The sequence below is a fragment of the Taudactylus pleione genome, unplaced genomic scaffold (genome assembly GCF_031769625.1).
Source record: "Taudactylus pleione unplaced genomic scaffold, aTauple2 ptg000329l, whole genome shotgun sequence".
NCBI classification, from domain to species: Eukaryota; Metazoa; Chordata; class Amphibia; order Anura; family Myobatrachidae; genus Taudactylus; species Taudactylus pleione.
The window spans coordinates 7,309,674-7,329,251 of NW_028284730.1; positions in this window are offsets into that span (position 1 = coordinate 7,309,674).

Sequence of the window (19,578 nt, forward strand, 5' to 3'; positions counted from 1 at the left end):
CATTTTTAAGTGATTTTGTTTGCAATACAACTGAATTTAAAGGAGAAGACTTTGAATATAAATTAAAGTGACGTAAACAGTTAAAACAATGTCTCCACCATCAGATCATCATTCTACTGAGGGTTGTTAACTAAAACTAAAAATCAAAGCAATTCCCTGTCAAACTTGCAACCAATCGACAGATAGATTCCATTTGTTAATTGGTTGCTATGACTTTAGTGCACTGTTGCAACATTGATACCATCTATGTCCAATAAATGTACTTATATTTTCTAACCTTCTAACTCGACTTTCTTGATCAAAGTGATTTACCTAATTTTAATGATTTAGAACTGACAAATGTTTCCCCCCTGAGAGGCAGGCCGCATCAGCTGCCTGTCTTTACCAGGCCTAGTTGGACATTATAAGGCTCTGTCTGACACCTAGCATATCGCATATGGCATTAATATAAACACTAGTATAAAAAAAACTTCTGATCTCTATAAAATACTTATAAATAGGGACTCTACATAGAGGGCCTGATTCAGCAGTGCACGCAAGTGAACGCAGATTCCCGATTATTGGGAATCTGCACGTGCGCAGGACCCTTGCTGCAACAGTGCAGAATGGGTCCTGCTAAGATGCACACAAGCCCTTGAATGCCTCTGCCTGTTTGACAGACAGAGGCATTTAAAGGGTGGTGCGGAATGGCCGGTGTTCCTGCAAACGGGGCATATCCGCTCCATTTTGCGGGGATGGCCAGCCCAGGGACCGCGTAGACATATGCAGTCTGCTGGGCTCGCATGCCGGCCAGCCTTAGCAAGCTGAGGCTTAGTTAGCTGGCTGGCTGCCCGATGCCGTCCACCATTGCGAAAATCACCCGCCGATGGTCGTGATCGTGATCTCAGCCTGCGACCTCCATCGCAGTGCTGGGATCGCAAATGCAGCAGGGGCTGTCATACACCTCCTGCTGCATTTGTATCATTGCAAGGATCGCAATTGCAAAGCTGCCTGCATGCAGCTTTGCAATTGTGATCCTTGCTGAATCAGGCCCAGGGGTGTATTTACTAAAGGTCGATTTTAATTGATTTAAAATTGACAAAGATCGATCAAAATTGATGTTGTGTTTCTAAATCACTCATTCCACTTTTGAATTTGTATTTTTTAAGTATTAGTAAATGTGTGATTTAGCCCCAGAAACAAAACATTTAGTAAATATACCCCCCAGAGTCTACAAATATACTAGTAAAGAAACATATGCATTTCTGGAGAGACTATTTTATTTTATCCATAATGTTCTGCTGGAATTACTTTTGGTAAACAAACATGCATTTCAAGAAATAGTATTTTGCTTTTTCACTAATATGCTGAACTGCTTCTTGGTTAAGAAAGCATACATTTATAGAAAGACTATTTTGCACTTTCACTAATGTTATGCTGGACTAGTGGACTCCCCTAACACGCCCATAACACTCCCCTAACACGCCCATGACACTCTCCTAACATGCCCATGACACTCCCTTAACATGCCCATGACACTCCCCTAACATACCCATGACACTCCCCTAACACACCCATGACACTCCCCTAACATGCCCATGACACTCCCCTAACACGGCCATGACACTCCCCTAACACACCCATGACACTCCCCTAACACACCCATGACACTCCCCTAACATGCCCATGACACTCCCCTAACACACCCATGACACTCCCCTAACACACCCATGACACTTCCCTAACACGCCCATGATACGGACCCTCTTTGCATTTACTGTGGGTCACCTCCCAGTCTCCACCCTGTAACACCCAGGGATTGCAAATCCCTTCTCCAGTTTTAGCAATTCCAGGCGCAATTGCGAATGGCATCGCTCACATTGGTTCGCACACGCACAGTAAGGGTTTTCAAGACTTTTTTTGCACTCAACTGCGTAAATATTGGCCAGCGTCCATTTCTGAATCAGGCCCATAGATTGTAAGCTCCACTTGGGCAGGGACTGATGTAAATGACTAAATATCCTCTGTAAAGTGCAGAGTAATATGTGTGCACTATATTAATAACTGTTAATTAATACACATAATGAATAAATTGTTATATTTCTTATATAAATCAGATTTTTTAACTTTAGTATAAAGAAGAAAAAAAACTTAAATCCAGCTGCAACTCAGAACTCAGGATTACGTTGCTTACTCAGTATGTAAGAAACTGAAGCTGGGCATACAATTATCAGGCCCATCATCCGATAAGTATAGGATCCGCCCGATAATTATATAGTGTGTTTGTAGGAGCGTTAGCTGATAAACGACTTGAAACGCTCCTGCGATGGTCAGATTGGGAGGTTTGGATCTGATACCTCGTTCCCGAATTCATGATCCTGTTGAAGACATCTGAAGGAAGTACACTGTGAGCTAGTGTGTACAGGATGCACACCGATCGGATTATCGCTCTGTCAGATCAGAGGGTTTATCGGATCATCAGGATTTATCTGCTAGTGTGTAGTCACATTTTACTGGGCAATGCTCAGTGCTGTCCCATCAGCATACCTGACAATGATAACTGCTACAATGTGGATGTCAAGGTTTAGGAACATGAGTCACAGAGAGTAGCAACCACTATCACTGCTGCTACAATGCAATAGAAAGGGCACTATATTGCATGTTCTCATATGATACATATATATATATATATATATATATATATATATATCTTATGTATAATCCTGATAAACATCTGCCTGTGACATGCTCAGTGTGTGTTGGGACTCTCTGGAACTGACATCACTGACACTGGTGATAGGGGTCAGAGGTCATACCAACCATCAGTAACTGTACTGTATAATAAATAGTAGTGTATCTCATATTGTACACCACCAATGCCCACAAAACTCTGCAGGGATTTCACACAATGTTTTCAACCAGACAATGGTTGAAAGTGAATCACAGAAAAACTCCCCTGGTGTATTACTTTCTCAAAAGCGTGCTTTATTTGCATAAAGATTGAAATTGCTCACATTTAGCAAAAGAAGCATACTGTAGGCAAATGAAAATAGTGGAATATTATCATTTACCGTCATCCACTTCAATGGGTGGGGTGCAAATATATATATATATATATTTTTAACGCTGGCACTTGCCCAGGTGCCCTCAGGGGGTTGAAGAACAGGAACCTGTTTTTGATAAAAGTTGTCCTGACTGATGCGTTGAATGTAGATCTGTTGGAGTCTGTAGTCTTATTTTCTAGGTCCTATGAGTGCCTCTGTTTGCATCACCATATATATATATATAAAATACATCCAAAGGCCTGGCACGCCCCACTCGATAACCAACTCCAGCCGGTGCCCTCACAATAAGGAGTGCCGCACCTTGCTATATATATATATATATATATATATATATTGGATGGCATGCTACTACATACCATCCATTTACTGAGTGTCAGACAGGGGAATGAAGGGCCAACCAGGGAATGCGTTGTAGGGGCCCAAGCTTAAGGGTGTGGCCAGTCACTAGAAGTGATGTGACTAGCAACCATAGAGGTACCAACCATTAGAGGACATGCAAAAAACAGGGCTCCTTTACAAAGGAGGGGATGGGGCCCACCGGGGATTTCCCCTGTACTCCTGTGAGCCAGTCTGACCCTGAAAATACTTAGCAAATCTCCATCACTATAGCTTTTATAGACTCAGATGGAGAGTTCACTTATCATTTTATTGTAATGCATTCACTTCTTAGTATGCAGCTCACTACATGCCCCTCTTACTGCTAGTTCAGTTCCCAGAAATCTCTTCATAAAAAGGGTAAATTGCCAGGCCTGGCTTTAGAGTTGCCTCACAAGGGCAGTTAAAAGAACCTATTTCACCAAGGTATCTGTGACGATTATCTCTGGTGCATACATTGAAAATGTATTCATCTCTGCTGTACTTCACCATTTGAATCGGAGAAGAAAAAAATGAAGCAACAACAAATAAATAAATAAATATGGAGAGCTGTCTACTTTCATGTGCTGAGCTTATTTATAGATTTATTATTGTCTATTTATTATTGCCTATTAGAAGCTATAAATCTGTCTCTCTCCACAAAAGAAATGTCACAGTGTGTTTGTTGTTGGTTGTTTCCCAACCCCACAAGGTACCGTCCACCAGTCTGAGGGAGAATGAGAGCTGGGAAATGAGGGTGATGGAGAGTGTGACTCACCCACTGAAACCATGCTACTGCTATAATAACAGTATTGTCCCTGCTGGGTTACTGAGCTGTGACAATGGCATCACTATCGGGAAGTTATACAGAGCTGGGATATATTTTAAGAAAGAGTAACCACAAATGTGGTCTATTGTTGCATAATGACCCGTCACCTGTGCACGTCTGTCACTATTGCTCTATTATGGAATCACTAAGACGTTATTCTTGGAATTACTTTAATGACTTTTCTCTCTGTGGTTGCTACAGAAAAGGGCTTGCCCTAATTTATAGACGTGATGTCATGGATTGTGCCAAAGGGGATTCACATTCAGGTAAGTTCATTGCTCTCTAAATTTCAGCAACTTTTAGCTCAGCAATTGCAGTAAACAGCTTGCATTATGGATGCAGTAACTTGTACAATCATAGTTACCTACTCTCCCATAATGCCTGGGAGCTGCCCACAATTTGAGATGCTCTCCATGAGTCCCAGGAGTGTAAAACAGCCTCCCGGATCCTGCCCACTTCCCCACTCACTGACGCGTTTCATGGGGAATAGTGTCATTGTGTCCCAGCCCACGCTGCACAAATCCATAGGGGGCTGTCTGATTGCAGAGATGTGTACAACACTGTATACCGGTGAATATACACTCTTTTTCCCATGCATGCAAAGCATGAAAATCTATGGTCGAGTTGCATTTAAGCCTTCATCAGAGCCATTATATTTTATTTTATTTTTACTATGATTAAAATAAACTATAATACACTATGGATATGGACTATGTCTGTTTGCTGAATGTATTCTGGTATAAAGAGACTCACCATAGGAAAATGGTGGAAATTTACAAAAGACCAGATAAGCCAAATCCAAATTAAACTTTGGGCCTGATTCGGAGACGTACGCTAACCATGTTAGGGTACATTTCCCATGTTTATTAGTCTGCACAGGTGCAGGACCCATTCGGCGATCTCGCTCACAGTCCCCTCTAGCTGTAGCATAACTGACATGCTGCTGCATTTGAAGGGTGGAGCGGGGGCGTGGCTGGGAGGAAAGAGGTCAGGGTCTGCATCGGCAGATGCAGATTTCCTGGCCTGGCAAGTGACCAGCTACCGGCCACCCAGAGGTAAGCTTCAGCTTACGCAGCCTGGCCAATGGAGCAACTACAGTGACAATCAGTCTCGATGGTTGTGATGGAGATAAAAGGCAGCAGTCTGTCCGCTAATGCAGCAAGGAGGGGGTCTATTTCATGCAGACACCCCCTGCTGTATTTACATTTTATTGAGTGGTATTGCATAGTGGTTCTGTGCAGCTGTGCAATACCGTCCAATCAGACCCTTTATACAAAGATAAATTTGACCTATTAATGATTTTTAGTATCTGCACTCAATTATTGTGCAGCAATTCTAGTCATTAGAATTCATAAGTTTTTACCATCTGTGGAGGAAACGTGATGAAATGTGATTTGTCAAAATCAAGATGTTTGCATTGGGAGATAAGGCAGCTTTTTTTTTATAAAGGTAAAACCCAGCATTTTGGTTTTGAAAAGAAAAAAAAAATAAATAAATAAATATATATATATATATTATCTTTCATTTCTGATTGGCTATGGGTCGCTTAGAGTGCTCTCTCTCTCCAACTGTTCCTTCTGATAAGATCGCTGTTCGCAATGAAAGACTTCCTGGTGGATGCAGGTGCTGTGGATGCGGTGTCTTTACATGCTGCTCCACCTGTTACCTGGTTCATCCTTTACTCCTACTAGTTTTTCGCACTGCCCAGAATCTTAGATACTAGAGCCATTGCTTGGTAGAAGATGCAACTGGTGAAATATTTAAAGTGTTTGCTGCAACTATCTGAATGTGACTAGAGATATTCATTAATATGTGTAGTGTGAATTCATACATAAGTTTCTATCCAATGACAGTCTTAGTCACAGGGGCGTAGTCAGAATTTTGTGGGCCCCATAATAATATACTGAAGGGGACCTCACCCTAATACTTCTAGCAAGTCACCTCTCCACATCAGTTGTTCATTTTATGAACCACAGTAGTGCCATTGTTAACAATATGCCACATTTAGTGCTGCCAGTACACATTATATCATATGGAGCCCCCAATTCACATAATGCTATAGTGTCCCCAGAACATATTATGCCACACTGTAGTGCCCCCAGTTTATAATATGCCACACTGTAGTGCTCACAGTATATACTGTGCAACATTACAGTGCCTCCAGTTCATATTATGTAACATTACAGTGCCTCCAGTTCATATTATGTAACATTACAGTGCTCAGTTCAGATTGTGCCACATTGCAGTGTCTCCTTATAACATCTACTACATACGCCATTCACTGAAAATGGAATGTCATACCAATCAAGCCAGGCAATGGGTCAGACCCAATTGCTTAGCAGACTCTATGCCCTGGTATGGGGCCCTCTAAACCTCTGAGCCCCATTGCAAAGAGATCCCTGCACCCATTATAGCTATGCCCATGGTTCGGGGCCTATTTATCAATGATTTCTACTACAATAATGTGAAAATGGGTGTTTTCACATCCTTATCACCTTATTTTAGTTTCACATAAATTTACCAATGGGTTTTTGGAAAAGATTTCGTAAATATCTTTTCTCCATGCCCTAAAATTTGCATCAGTTCCGCATGCTGACTGCATTCCCCATACCTCTGATGGGAAATGCAGTCAGTCTAGATTTAAATAACCTCAATTGTTAAATCCTTTTGGACCAAACTAATGCCATCTTCAGATGGCATTAGTAGAGGTTTTGGTCCATTTCCTGTAGTTTTGCCCTGCCATTCCTGACATCTGACAGGTATTGCTGAGTACGGAGCTGGCATCTGAGATCAGCCTGTATAAGATAGGACACATAAAATAAAAATAAATAAAACAAAGCTCACCTGCACCATGTCCTCTGGGAACAGCTGTGAGGCTCCTGAAAATCAGGTTTTGCTCCCGGTCATCTGGAAGAGTTGGTTAGTCTCCCGGAGCTGGGCGCCATTTGCCAGCAGCCACGCACTTACCGAGTGAAAATGATCAGTCCGGGTGTCCAATTACGTGATTTGTGCTGAATAGCGTCATTCTGCCCCTGCCCCCACTTCACAATGCTGGTAATCATGACATTTTGTAGCAAGGGGCAGGACCATAATGACGCTCACCGACTTTCCCACAACACGCACCCCCCCTGAGTCGGCAAGTATGACACAGGGATCTCTGATCGGTGATCTGCTTCTGTATCAGTTAAGCAGCCTGTGTGGTCAGCTGAGCTGTCACCTGGGATGATCACTGCAGCTCAGCTGACTACACAGCTTCAGAGGTCCCTGCAGGTAAGTTTGTTTTATTTATTTACTATTATATACACCTATTTCCTTTATGCATGCAGCCTATCTGACACAGGGCCTGATTTAGGGATGGACGGAGTTGCAGAGCCGCACACAAGCAGCTTTGCAATTCTGTCGGACTGTCCCTTTGGTCGCGATGGTTGCTCCTTTGGTCAGGCTGCGGGAGCTGAAGCTTCCCGCAGCCTGACCAGGTGCTGGTCACTTCAGAGGCCAGGAATCAGATGCAGACTCCTAACTATTGGAGATGTACATTCATCATCGGATGAACATTCCGGCTTGTTTTCAGTAGTTTTATGTCAGTGTGCTGCAATTTCAATCTGACTTATTACCTCAGTATGGGGCATACTTACCTACTTTCTCGTGATCCTCCCTGGGAGAAGCAAAGAGCGGAGAAGCAGTTGGGTGATGATGGGGGCGGAGCCAGACAGTTTGAGTCATTAAGCACTGCCCCCTCGTGGTAATAATCCCGCAATTACTGCTTATTTAAATAGGGGGCATGCCAAACGACGCGATTCTTATAGAATTGCACCATTATGCTCCGCCCCTGACCCGCAGACTGCCGTTTCCTGAGAAAATTCTCCTCATCCTGCCTACTTTACTATGAAGTAGGCAGGATGCGGGAGAAGTGCCTACTATACCGGGGGAGCCTCACGCAGATCTCGGGAGAGTAAGCAAGTATGTGGGGCTCAGTTAGGGGCCTATTCATCATGACATAATAATCACTAGTGATAATTATGTTTTAAACTCGCTGCGACTTTAAAAAAATGTTTTGGAGGCATTCATCATACCTCACTAACAAAAGTGTCACTTCTGAAAAGCTGCTCTTTTTGCTCAGCCAGCTTTTCGGAAAAGTGATACTGTTCCCCTGCAGCTGAGCTATCCACAAGGATTTCTTCACTGCTGCAGGTCTCTCCCCTCTCTATTCCCCGCTGTCTTTCACCCCCTAAGCCCCCCTAAGCCCACCGTTGTGTCCGATCCGGCCCCTCTCCCTCCCCGGCGGTATGTTCAGGATGGCGTTCAGTACCACCATCAAGTTCTGATGAAAATGCTTTTTTGGAACTTGATGAATGGCTCTGACACTTAATTTTACAAAAGTATGTGAAATGTTCCTTTATACCTGCTCTTGTAAGAAATAAGTGATGATGAAAAGACCCCTTAGAGGTGGATGCAAATACACTGTAGGTAAATATGCAGATAAGAATAAGTGTACATGCCAGCATTAGGGGAATGTGTTATTATCCTATTTATACATTGTGATAGGATCACTGGTAAAGTGGTCTGTGGCAGGGACATTTATCCCAGATTCCTGTCCTATGTGTTTAAAATCCCCAGGAGTAAGTCTGCAGTGTAGCAGGCTTGAGTTTCGGCTTTTTGAAAAGCCGGTTTGGGACCTGGGGGTTGTGGGTGAGAGGAGAGGGAGGGCTCCACCCACAGCCACTCCAGGTTTTGGTTCTCGCAGCCTGGTAACAGGCTTGATTGGGTTCCCACCTGAGAGTGGCCAATATAGGCCTAGTGTGTTGAGGGCTGATTGTCTCACCTGGGAGAGCAGACAGTGAGTTTGCTCAGAGACACTTGGAAAACCTATCTGTGAGTATTGTGCTGTGCTTTGTTGCTGGCGAGGGCATTAGGCCCTGCCAGGTTCTGGTAGTGAGGGAACTACCTGTGAAGTTAGTGCCCCGACAGGGCTAAGATTTACGTTTACGTTTTCTTTGTGTTATTTCTGACATTGTACAATAAAGACTGGCGCCGACCAGCTTGTACTTGCATCCAGACTGGTGTGCTGCTTCCCTGCTGCTGTGTGTGTGTGTAAGGAAGGAGTCCTCTACCCAGGAGAGGGACCCCCTAACCTAACTGTGTCACAATACGGTGGAGAATGCGGGCAACCACACACACTGAAGTTGCAGCGAGAGGAAAACTTTCCGTTTAAAAATTAAAGGGACAGACACCCAATTGGTGAGTGTGGAAATAACACTGTGTCCTTGGAGTCCCATAGAGGAGGCGTCAGCCAATGCTCAGAGAGGCAAGGTTCAGCTTCCAACCTACACCCCAGGACAAAATGGAGGACCTTATTAAGGCCTTGCTCCAAGCTACAGCAGCTCAGCAGGAGACGAACAAACTTCAGCAGGAAGCTACCTGGGCTCAGCAGGAATCTACCAGGGCTCAGCAGGAATCCACCAGGGTGCAACTGTTGGCCTTGGAGACAGCTCAGAGGCAACAACAGGTCGCCATCGCGGAAAACAGCCAGCACCTGGTCGCCCGGCCCAGAGATGTTAATACGGGTCCTCCCACGACCACTCACTCTGTACGAGCCAGTCACTTCCTCCAAAAGATGACTTCGGGCGATGATGTGGAGGCCTATCTCGCCGCTTTTGAATGAACGGCCGAAAGGGAGAGTTGGCCCCAGGAGCAGTGGGCAAGTCTGGTGGCACCTTTTTTGTCTGGGGAGCCACAAAAGGCCTATTTCGACTTATGCCTGGCTGATGCCAAGGACTATAAAAAACTAAATCAGGAGATCCTAACTCGCTTGGGAGTCACCACCTTTGTTCATGCCCAACGGGTCCACCACTGGGAGTTCCATATGGACAAGCCTCCACGTTCACAGATGCATGACCTCGTCCATCTGTCTTCAAAATGGCTACAGCCCGAGACGCTGACGGGACCACAGATCGTGGAAAGGGTCGTGATGGACCGGTACCTGCGATCATTACCCGCGACTCTGCGCAAGTGGGTGAGCCATGCAGACCCTAAGACCGCGGACCAGTTGGTCGAGCTAGTGGAGAGGTACGTGGTGGCTGAGAAGCTGAGGAGTATGCCCCACCAAGCCCCGATGGCGCACCGGCGAACTCCCACAGACACTGGTAAGACTGTTCCAGGGGAGAAGGGTGCTGGGCGGTGGGATGTACCTAAGACTGAGGGTGTAGAACCTGGAGACAGGCCTGCCAGGCCGGGAAGGTTCTTGCCCCGTAAACGACTAGACATTAATATGATTCAGTGTTTCCGGTGTGGTGACTTCGGACATATTTCCGCTAATTGTTCACTTACAACTGAACCTATGCAATGTGATACTGCTCATGTCTACCGCAGGGGGTCTTTCTTTGCTCAGACAGCCTGTACGGCTGACCGGCAGGCTGAGACTGATAAGTACATGTGTGTACTCACTGTAGATGGCAACCGAGTAGAGGCACTGTTAGACTCTGGTAGCTTGGTGACACTTATAAAAGCTGAGCTGGTGAACCCCTCGAGGCATAAGGAGAAAACTGTTGATGTGACCTGCATACATGGGGATAATCGATATTATGTTACTGCCGAGGTGAACATCGAGACACCATGTGGCTCTGCTATAGTTTCTGTGGGTTTGGTGCCTGGTCTGATGTACGATGCAATATTGGGGAGAGACTTTGCTCACTTCTGGAAATTGTGGGAAAGCCATTTTGTTCCAGAAGTGAACAACCCCGGTCCACTTGAGAAGGTTGTCGATATAGTGGAGGAGGGAGTTTCTTCTGAGTCAGAGTTATTCCCTTTTTCTACTATGATTGGCGAACTAGAGAATGCGGAGCGTGACGGTGGCCCGCCAACTGATGTGCCACCCATTGAGGTGGGAAGTGTTGTTGGGCCAGTTGATTGTCTGCCTGATTTAGAGGTCAGAAGAGAGGTCTTTGCTGTGGAGCAGTTGAAAGACCTTACTTTGGTAAAAGCCAGGAAGAATGTAAAGGTAGTTGATGGTAAACCCGTAGACCCTGATAGTCCTTTGTCCTATCCCCACATGGCAATGTGTCAGGATTTATCCTGCCCTGAGTGTCAGTATCATGCTCCCAGACCACGTTTTAAGGGTCCACTAGTTCCATTGCCTATTGTAGAGGTGCCAATAGTGAGAGAGCACCTGAAACAGGCTCAACAAGCACAGCAGAGGGTATACAACCGCAATGCTCGGTTACGCAGCTTTGCTCCTGGGGACAGAGTGTTAGTGTTGGTTCCCACTGTGGAAAATAAACTTTTGGCTAAATGGCAAGGCCCCTTTGAAATCTTAGAAAGAGTGGGACAGGTCAATTACAAAGTTTACCAGCCGGGGAAAAGAAAGCCGGAACAGATATACCATATAAATCGGTTAAAGCCCTGGAAAGATAGAACGGTACTGTCGGCCGTCCGAGCCCCTCTAGTAAAACCAGGGCCCTTAGTTCCCAAAGTGACAGTGGCAAAAACCCTGTCGGCAATTCAACAACGAGAGGTCAAGGAGTTTCTGGTTAGAAATAGGGTGCTGTTCTCTGACGTACCTGGGAAAACCTCGGTCGTTAAACATGACATCATCACTGACCCAGGGGTTAAAGTTAATCTAAAGCCCTATAGGTTACCAGAAGCACCAAGAGCATCGTTGTCGAAAGAAATTAAAAATATGCTAGAGTTAGGGGTTATTGAAGTATCACATAGTGAATGGTCAAGTCCCATTGTGTTGATTCCAAAGCCCGACGGGAGTGTGCGTTTCTGCAAAGACTTCCGAAAGTTGAACAGTGATTCAAAATTCGATGCCTACCCGGTGCCACAGTGGAGAAGGAGGCGTTGGCCATAAAGTGGGTGTTACAAACTTTTAAATTTTCGGTGGAACACAGGCCAGGGGGCCTGTTGTTTGAAGCAGACGCGTTGTCACGCGTTCATTGTTTGGGGACTTCAGTTGTTCCGCCCCATAGGTCGAAACAAAGGGGGGGATATGTGATAGGATCACTGGTAAAGTGGTCTGTGGCAGGGACATTTACCCCAGATTCCTGTCCTATGTGTTTAAAATCCCCAGGAGAAAGTCTGCAGTGTAGCAGGCTTGAGTTTCGGCTTTTTGAAAAGCCGGTTTGGGACCTGGGGGTTGTGGGTGAGAGGAGAGGGAGGGCTCCACCCACGGCCACTCCAGGTTTTGGTTCTCGCAGCCTGATAACAGGCTTGATTGGGTTCCCACCAGAGGGTGGCCAATATAGGCCTAGTGTATTGAGGGCTGATTGTCTCACCTGGGAGAGCAGACAGGGAGTTTGCTCAGAGACACTTGGAAAACCTATCTGTGAGTACTGTGCTGTGCTTTGTTGCTGGCGAGGGCATCAGGACCTGCCAGGTTCTGGTAGTGAGGGAACTACCTGTGAAGTTAGTGCCCCGACAGGGCTAGGATTTAAGTTTATGTTTTCTTTGTGTTATTTCTGACATTGTACAATAAAGACTGGCACCGACCAGCTTGTACTTGCATCCAGACTGGTGTGCTGCTTCCCTGCTGCTGTGTGTGTGTGTGTGTAAGGAAGGAGTCCTCTACCCAGGAGAGGGACCTCCTAATCTAACTGTGTCACAACATGTTATAAAAATGTATTGAAAACACATTTTAATACATTACACATCACTTACACATGACACAATAATGTCTTAATAACAAAAATGAAAGTCACATTTACTGTATAGAAAAGAACTTAAGGCAGCACATCCATATTCATGGTTTATCGCTGTTCAAACTAATTAGGAATAATCTTTCCTGCAGAAATCTGTGCTGAAATGGCAAATACATAAGTAACGCGAATGGATGGCTGCTAATTTAATTTATTGTTATGATATAGCAGCAATGCTGATACAGTATTATCAGATGGAGGTCAACCTGCAAACCTACAACATGCATACCGACATTTAGCCCCCTCCTTCCGGGAGGGAGCTGTCGGACTTACAGGGCTGGGGGCGTGATGCGGCCAAAGGGGGCGGGGCCCGGCACATGACGCGGCGTTGGGGGCGGAGCATGGGGGCGTGACCGCGTGAACGCGTCATCGTGGCTCCGCCCCCGGATTAATGTGCCGTGATTAATGGTATTGTGCAGCCGGGGGCGGAGCCACGATGACGCGATTCAGCGCGAATCGTGTCACCGGCCCCCCTGCTGCCGGGGTTTCTATTTAAAAGCGTGGGGGGGTCCGGACACATCGCCGGGGCCGGGAGGATTGCCTGCCTTCCCGGGAGGTCGGGAGCGGCACCCGATTTTTGGGAGGCTCCCGACCAAATCGGGAGGGTAGGCAAGTATGACCTACAATCAGGAGCAGCTGAATAGAGTCATCATCATCATTGCGGGCACTCACAAGAAGCACGCCTCCTGATAGACGCTATCTCTGTGTCTGCACCCACGTCTTATTGAGACACAATTATGTGACCTTGGCCTCCCTGTCCCCAGCCTACGCTTGCGAGGGTGTTCTCACACAAATGCAGGCTATGCACAGCTCGACATTAGCTACAATATACCGTTGTTGTGGCGTATCTTTTGGACTTAGTATAGGACTAGGGGAAGTACACACTGATGATGGTTAGTAGCAAAGGGCCTGATTCAGTAAGGATCGCAACTGCGATTGCAACAGCGATTACGTACGCAGTCTTACTGCGATAGTAAGCTAATCCATTGCGATTGCTATGCCGTCTCAGCACTACATAAGGACGCCCACTTTACCTTGCACACATCCGTAATGTTTAGCAAGACTGCGAAACCATCGGTACAATTCGAGTACCATCGCAGCCTCACGAAATTGCTACCTTTAGCGCACACTATGAGTCCTCAGGCATCGCAGTGGTTAATTTATGCACGCCCCTGCAACGGCATTGAAATGCCCTGGCACGCTTGCGTTTTGCCGACCACCCCCCCTTCACCACCCACAGATGGCACTTCCTGTCACTCACTCTGTGATGGGTCTGCGTGGTCACTGCAATCGCAGTCCCGATCGCAGTGGCCGGTTCGCGTACTGTGATACATACGCATGCACAGTACACAACAATCGTCAGATTGCGTCCGTATTAGCATTTGCAATCCAAGCTGAATCAGGCCCAAACTTAGCACATGAGGTCACATTATGAGCCGTGTACAACTCTACATATGGGCAAATGTACACCCACTTTACTTCCAACTCTGCGTCAGAACCTTCATTTTTATGTGAGTTTATCTGTTTTCACATATTTAGGGGCAGATTCAATTACCCGCGGGGTGAGTCCCGATTTTACGGCGCGGAAACCCCGCGGCTAATTGAATCCACCCCTTAGTATAAGTATTTTCCAGGTTAATTTTATAGACTATACTACACATATGATTTGTTTTTATATAATATAGTATAGTATAAAATAGTATAGTATAGTATAGTTTTTATTAAATTACATTAGGATACATTATTTTTTGTAATTATTAGTTTACTTTTTAATATTGTCTAAATTAATGTGATTCACATACATTTATTTTAGTACAGTATCAGCTACATCCAGGGCAGGATTCAGGCTTGTGGGGGCCCTGGGGCAACCAAGATGCGGGCAGGGGTAAACGCAGGATTTTCTGGGGGGTTCATATATATATATGTATGTATATACACACACACATATATGGAATGGAAAAAGTAGTAGAAACAGCGCTAGTAGGTATCCAATAACTAATAAGTTCAAATATTATACATAATCATGGCTTGGTTAATAATTAGTACCTCTGTGCTAATTATTAAATGATAACAAATAATAGTAGTAAAATATATAGATGTTCAATAAACACAATAAAAAAGTGGCATCAATCAGCTATATGGGCCTGATTCAGAGCCGGACGCTATTTGCGGACGGTCGTTCTGAAAAAGGGGCCGGTTATTTAAATTGAGCGCTCGCTCTTTGCGGTCTGTGGACGCCTCTATGTCTGAGCGAGCGTCCGAAAAATGCGCTCGCTATTTTGTGAAGACGCCCCTTTGCCGTTCGCATCATACGTAATCTCCTGTATTTATTAGATTAATCGGGAACATCGTAAGGCATCTGAACTGCTCGCAGTGCTTGTGGTAGGATTTACTTCCCGCTATCACTGCGAGCAGTTCAGGCTAAAAGACAACCAAGTGACGTGGTAGATGACGCTGCTTTGTTAATCATGCACACCCATTAAACGCCGTTTTGACCGTTTGGCACGCCTGCGTTCGGATCTCCACTCCCCGTTTTCAAGCACCTACCCCTGTTACCACCCACAAACACCTCAATCTGTCACTCAAATTAGCAGCCCCTCGCTGTTTTACGAGTGCACGATTTCCGACCGCAATGACTGGTTGGTGCATGTGCATTACGACCCATACACATGCGCAGTTATGCGAACATAGCTCAGAGCGAATGAGCGGCCGCTTACGAGCGGCTCTGAATCAGGCCCTATGTGGAGGTTACTTGTAGTTGTATAACCACTATTATTCCTGTAAAAGTTCTTATAGTCCATGTAACATTGTCCACAAAATTCTGGTATATTATCTCGTATTGAAGAGAATGTATTACCCAATGAATAGGTCCACAACCGACATCGCTTGGCAAGGACTCCTCGCAACAATTAGTTGCTGACAATAGCTGTAGGACCGGGTGAAAATTTCTATGTAAATTGATCCGGAATAGATGTATGGAACAATCCAGGTAAGTTTGAAAAACAGTAACAATTGGTCCAATAGTCCTGGCTCAATGCGTTTCTGTTTGGAACATCCCCACGGTATGGGCAGTGGCGGGCTGGGCCGGGGGGGCAGGGTGCCATGTGCCCCCCGGGACGCAGCGTCATGCGGGCCGCGGGCAATCTGTGTCACTGTGACACAGACTGCACCGCGTGTGTAGCGCTGACCGGACGGAGTTCAGTCAGCGCTACACAAGTGACAAACACACAGCCGCCAGCTCCGGCATCTGTGTGTTTGTTTTGATCAGCAGCCAATGAGAGTCTGTCAGACTCTCATTAGCTGCTGCTGCGCCCACTGCAGGAGCCGCTCCATCTTCCAGCTCCCACAGTGGGCAATGGGAGAGGCGTCATGACGCCGGGAAGGACAGACGGAGGAGCGGATGGCGACGGCGGGAGCGGGGATTCAGGTAAGTGTTTTTTTTTGTTTTTTTTTACTTCGTGTGTCTACTGGGGGGGAGGCTGGCACTACAAGGGGGAGACCACTACTGGGGGCACCACAAGGCGGGAACCACTACTGGAGGCACTGCAAGGGGGGGACTACTACTAATGGGGGCACTACAAGGGGGGGGCTACTGGTGGCCCTACAAAGAGGGAACCACTACTGGACTGGGGGCACTACAAGAGGGAGGGACTACTACTAGGGGCACTACAAGATGGAGACCTCTGCTGGGGGTACTACAAGGGGGAGATCACTACTGGGGGCACTACAAGGGGGGACCACTACTGGGGATTATAACTGGGGGCACTTCAAGGGGGGGACTACAACTGGGGGCACTACAAGGGGGGGGACTACTATTACAAGGGGGGACTACTACTACTAGGGGCACTACAAGGGGAAGGGACAACTACTAGGGGCACTGCATAGGGGGTATCACTACTGGGGGCACTACTGGAGGCCTGCATAAGGTGGTCCTCTCCTGGGGCTGTTCCTAATCTTTATTTTTACTTTACATTAATCCCATATGGACTCGCCTCCTCCCTGGAACACTTGAGGGGGGGGGGCACCGTAGCACGCATGTTCTTCGGGCACCCTGGCTACACGCTACCTCTCTGCCAGGGCCACCTGCATGCATTTGCCCCCCAGGCTAAAAGTTGCCAGCCAGCCCCTGGGTATGGGGATGTTCCATACAGAACATACTTAATGGAGGGTTAGGCACTTTCCCCCACGGTTAGGGTTAGGAGACGGTTAGGGTTAGGCACCAAGGGGAGGGTTAGGGTTAGGGTGAAGATTAGGGCTAAAAAACAAAAAAATAATTGTCGACCATTTCTGTGTCGATCATTTTCATATCGAACTTTTGACCCTGTCAACCTTTTTACACGTCTAACTTTAGTGTGTCTGACTTTTGTCTGTGTCGAACATTTTTCCCTGTCTAACATCTGGTGTCTATAGACATTGTCTAACTAATTACTGTCTGTCTCTTATATCAAACCCCAACCATTTGCGCTGCAGCTCATGTTCAGTTTGTCCGTTCCCCATAGCGGCTATGCAGATTACTTCTTCTCTTTGCAGCTACTGTTTTTGCATCTGATCGTCTGATTCCTATGAAAGGGATTTTCTTTCCTATTTTGCATGGTAAATATAAATGCATTATATGGATACAGAAAAAATAAAGAAGAGAACAATGCAAATTTAGGCGAAAATATCACACTACAACCGGATTGTAGTACATATGGCCCATAGTGCTCAGGAACAAACAGCTATAATAGGCCTCTTGTAGGTAAATATATAGAGCACAACCATGGTAAATGATCAACCATCTGTAAAAGAATGAAAGCAATTTAGAGCACAATACTTCCCTCTAGTGTTCAATATAAGTATAACACTTACACTGAACAATAAAGGAGGTTTTTCTTACACACACAGGCACGCAGGCACTCTCACGCTTCAGAGTGTTGTGGTGACTCAGGAAACACGTTCAGGGCTCACTGTGTTGTAAATGCTCGAAAATTAACACTTTTTTTATACATTGTATTTTTATTTTACCAATACAATCTATTGTGATGGAGTGTACATTAACAATTCAGAAAGAAAGAGTGGTAACAGCACAATCTACTTTATTTGTGTTATTTTTGAGCTGTCAGTAAGAAAACATCTATTTCTATAATGTAGTTAATACCTTGCAGCTGTCTCTCAAAAGCAATTGCTACAGTTAACTGTAGTGCATGGTGGAGAAGAGATGTAGTCATGTGGCGGCCGTCGGTCACAATCCAGACGACAGCAGAATGCTGGCTAGGGATTTAAGATAGGCATCAAAATACCGACGCCTATCATAATCCTGATGCCGGAATGCCGAGGACAACATCCCGAACTAAGGTAAGTCTGGGGCACCCTTAGTAGGGTTAGGGTTAGGTTTTGGGGGAGGGAGATTAGGGTTAGGCACTCCTAGGGGGGAGGGTTAGGGTTAGGCACCTCCAGGGAGAGTTTAGGCTTAGGCACCCCCCCGGGAGGGTTAGGTTTTGGAAGCAGTAAGAGGGGGTTAGGGTTAGGTACCCCTGGGGGTCAGTTAGAGTTAGGCACTAGGGGGGAAGTTAGGGTTAGGCACCACTAAGGGAGGTTAGGGGGGGATGGGAGATTAGGGTACTTACCTGCCTCTGTCGGGAACTTGATCCTGTCGGACAGCCGCTGTCGGGATTTGAACCGCCGGCATTTCAATCCCATTCCCTGGGAATGAAGGTTATATCTGAGTCAGAGGAAATACATTCAAAGTTGACATTAATAAGGATAAGTGATTGTATCATAAAAGTGGTGTCAGAATAAAATCAATTCTAAGCTCAAAATACTAAGGTCCGTTACAATAGCTATAATTCATGCTATAGATTTACTATGGGCATTCACTTACAGTATTCATACAGATTTTACATAGAATTACAGTAGTTATGGCTCCTCAGTGTGAAATCATTGTTCCCCGTCATCCAGTGTTATTGCAATTAATATGACAGTTTACTCTCCCTCTAATCTCCACGTAAGGGCAATAAAGACACAATCTTTCCATCATCTGTATTAAGCTCTCTCCCACATGCCAGTGTTGGTGCGTATCCACTAATAGACGGAGAAACGAGAGCACGATTACGACATTGTGATCATACTGTCACTTCTCTGTCTGTGCTGTGCCTACTCTGAATGTTCAGACATTCAGTGTAGGGACATCCATCATCCCTGTACATGCTGAACCTGACGGGATCGTCAGGTTATCCAGCATGTACGGGTGATGATAGATGTCGGAAACAACCAGGCGGCACGCGCATCTCTGGTTGCTTCCAATCTAATTGTGCCCGATACATGCCCGATTTGCAAGCGATTGCATGGTAACAACGTTATCGTGCAATCGCCTGCATATATCACTAAATGAATACCCCCCTCTAGTCATCTCCTGTCCTCCTCCATGTATCATAGAGAGCACAGCTCTATCATAGAGAGAGGCCCCTGGAGGATGGGATCCAATGTCCATAGAGCGGACGGTGCAGTGAAAAGCCCATTTTATACTGCCGGGAACAAGTTTACGATGTGAAATTGCAGCATCCCTGGTCTCCAGATCAATAACAATCTGACTTTATTAGATCGAAGAAGACTTCTTGTCTGAGTTCCTCAGAAGGGGTATTGTCAGCCACCTACTGTACAGTGACAGTCACTTATTTAT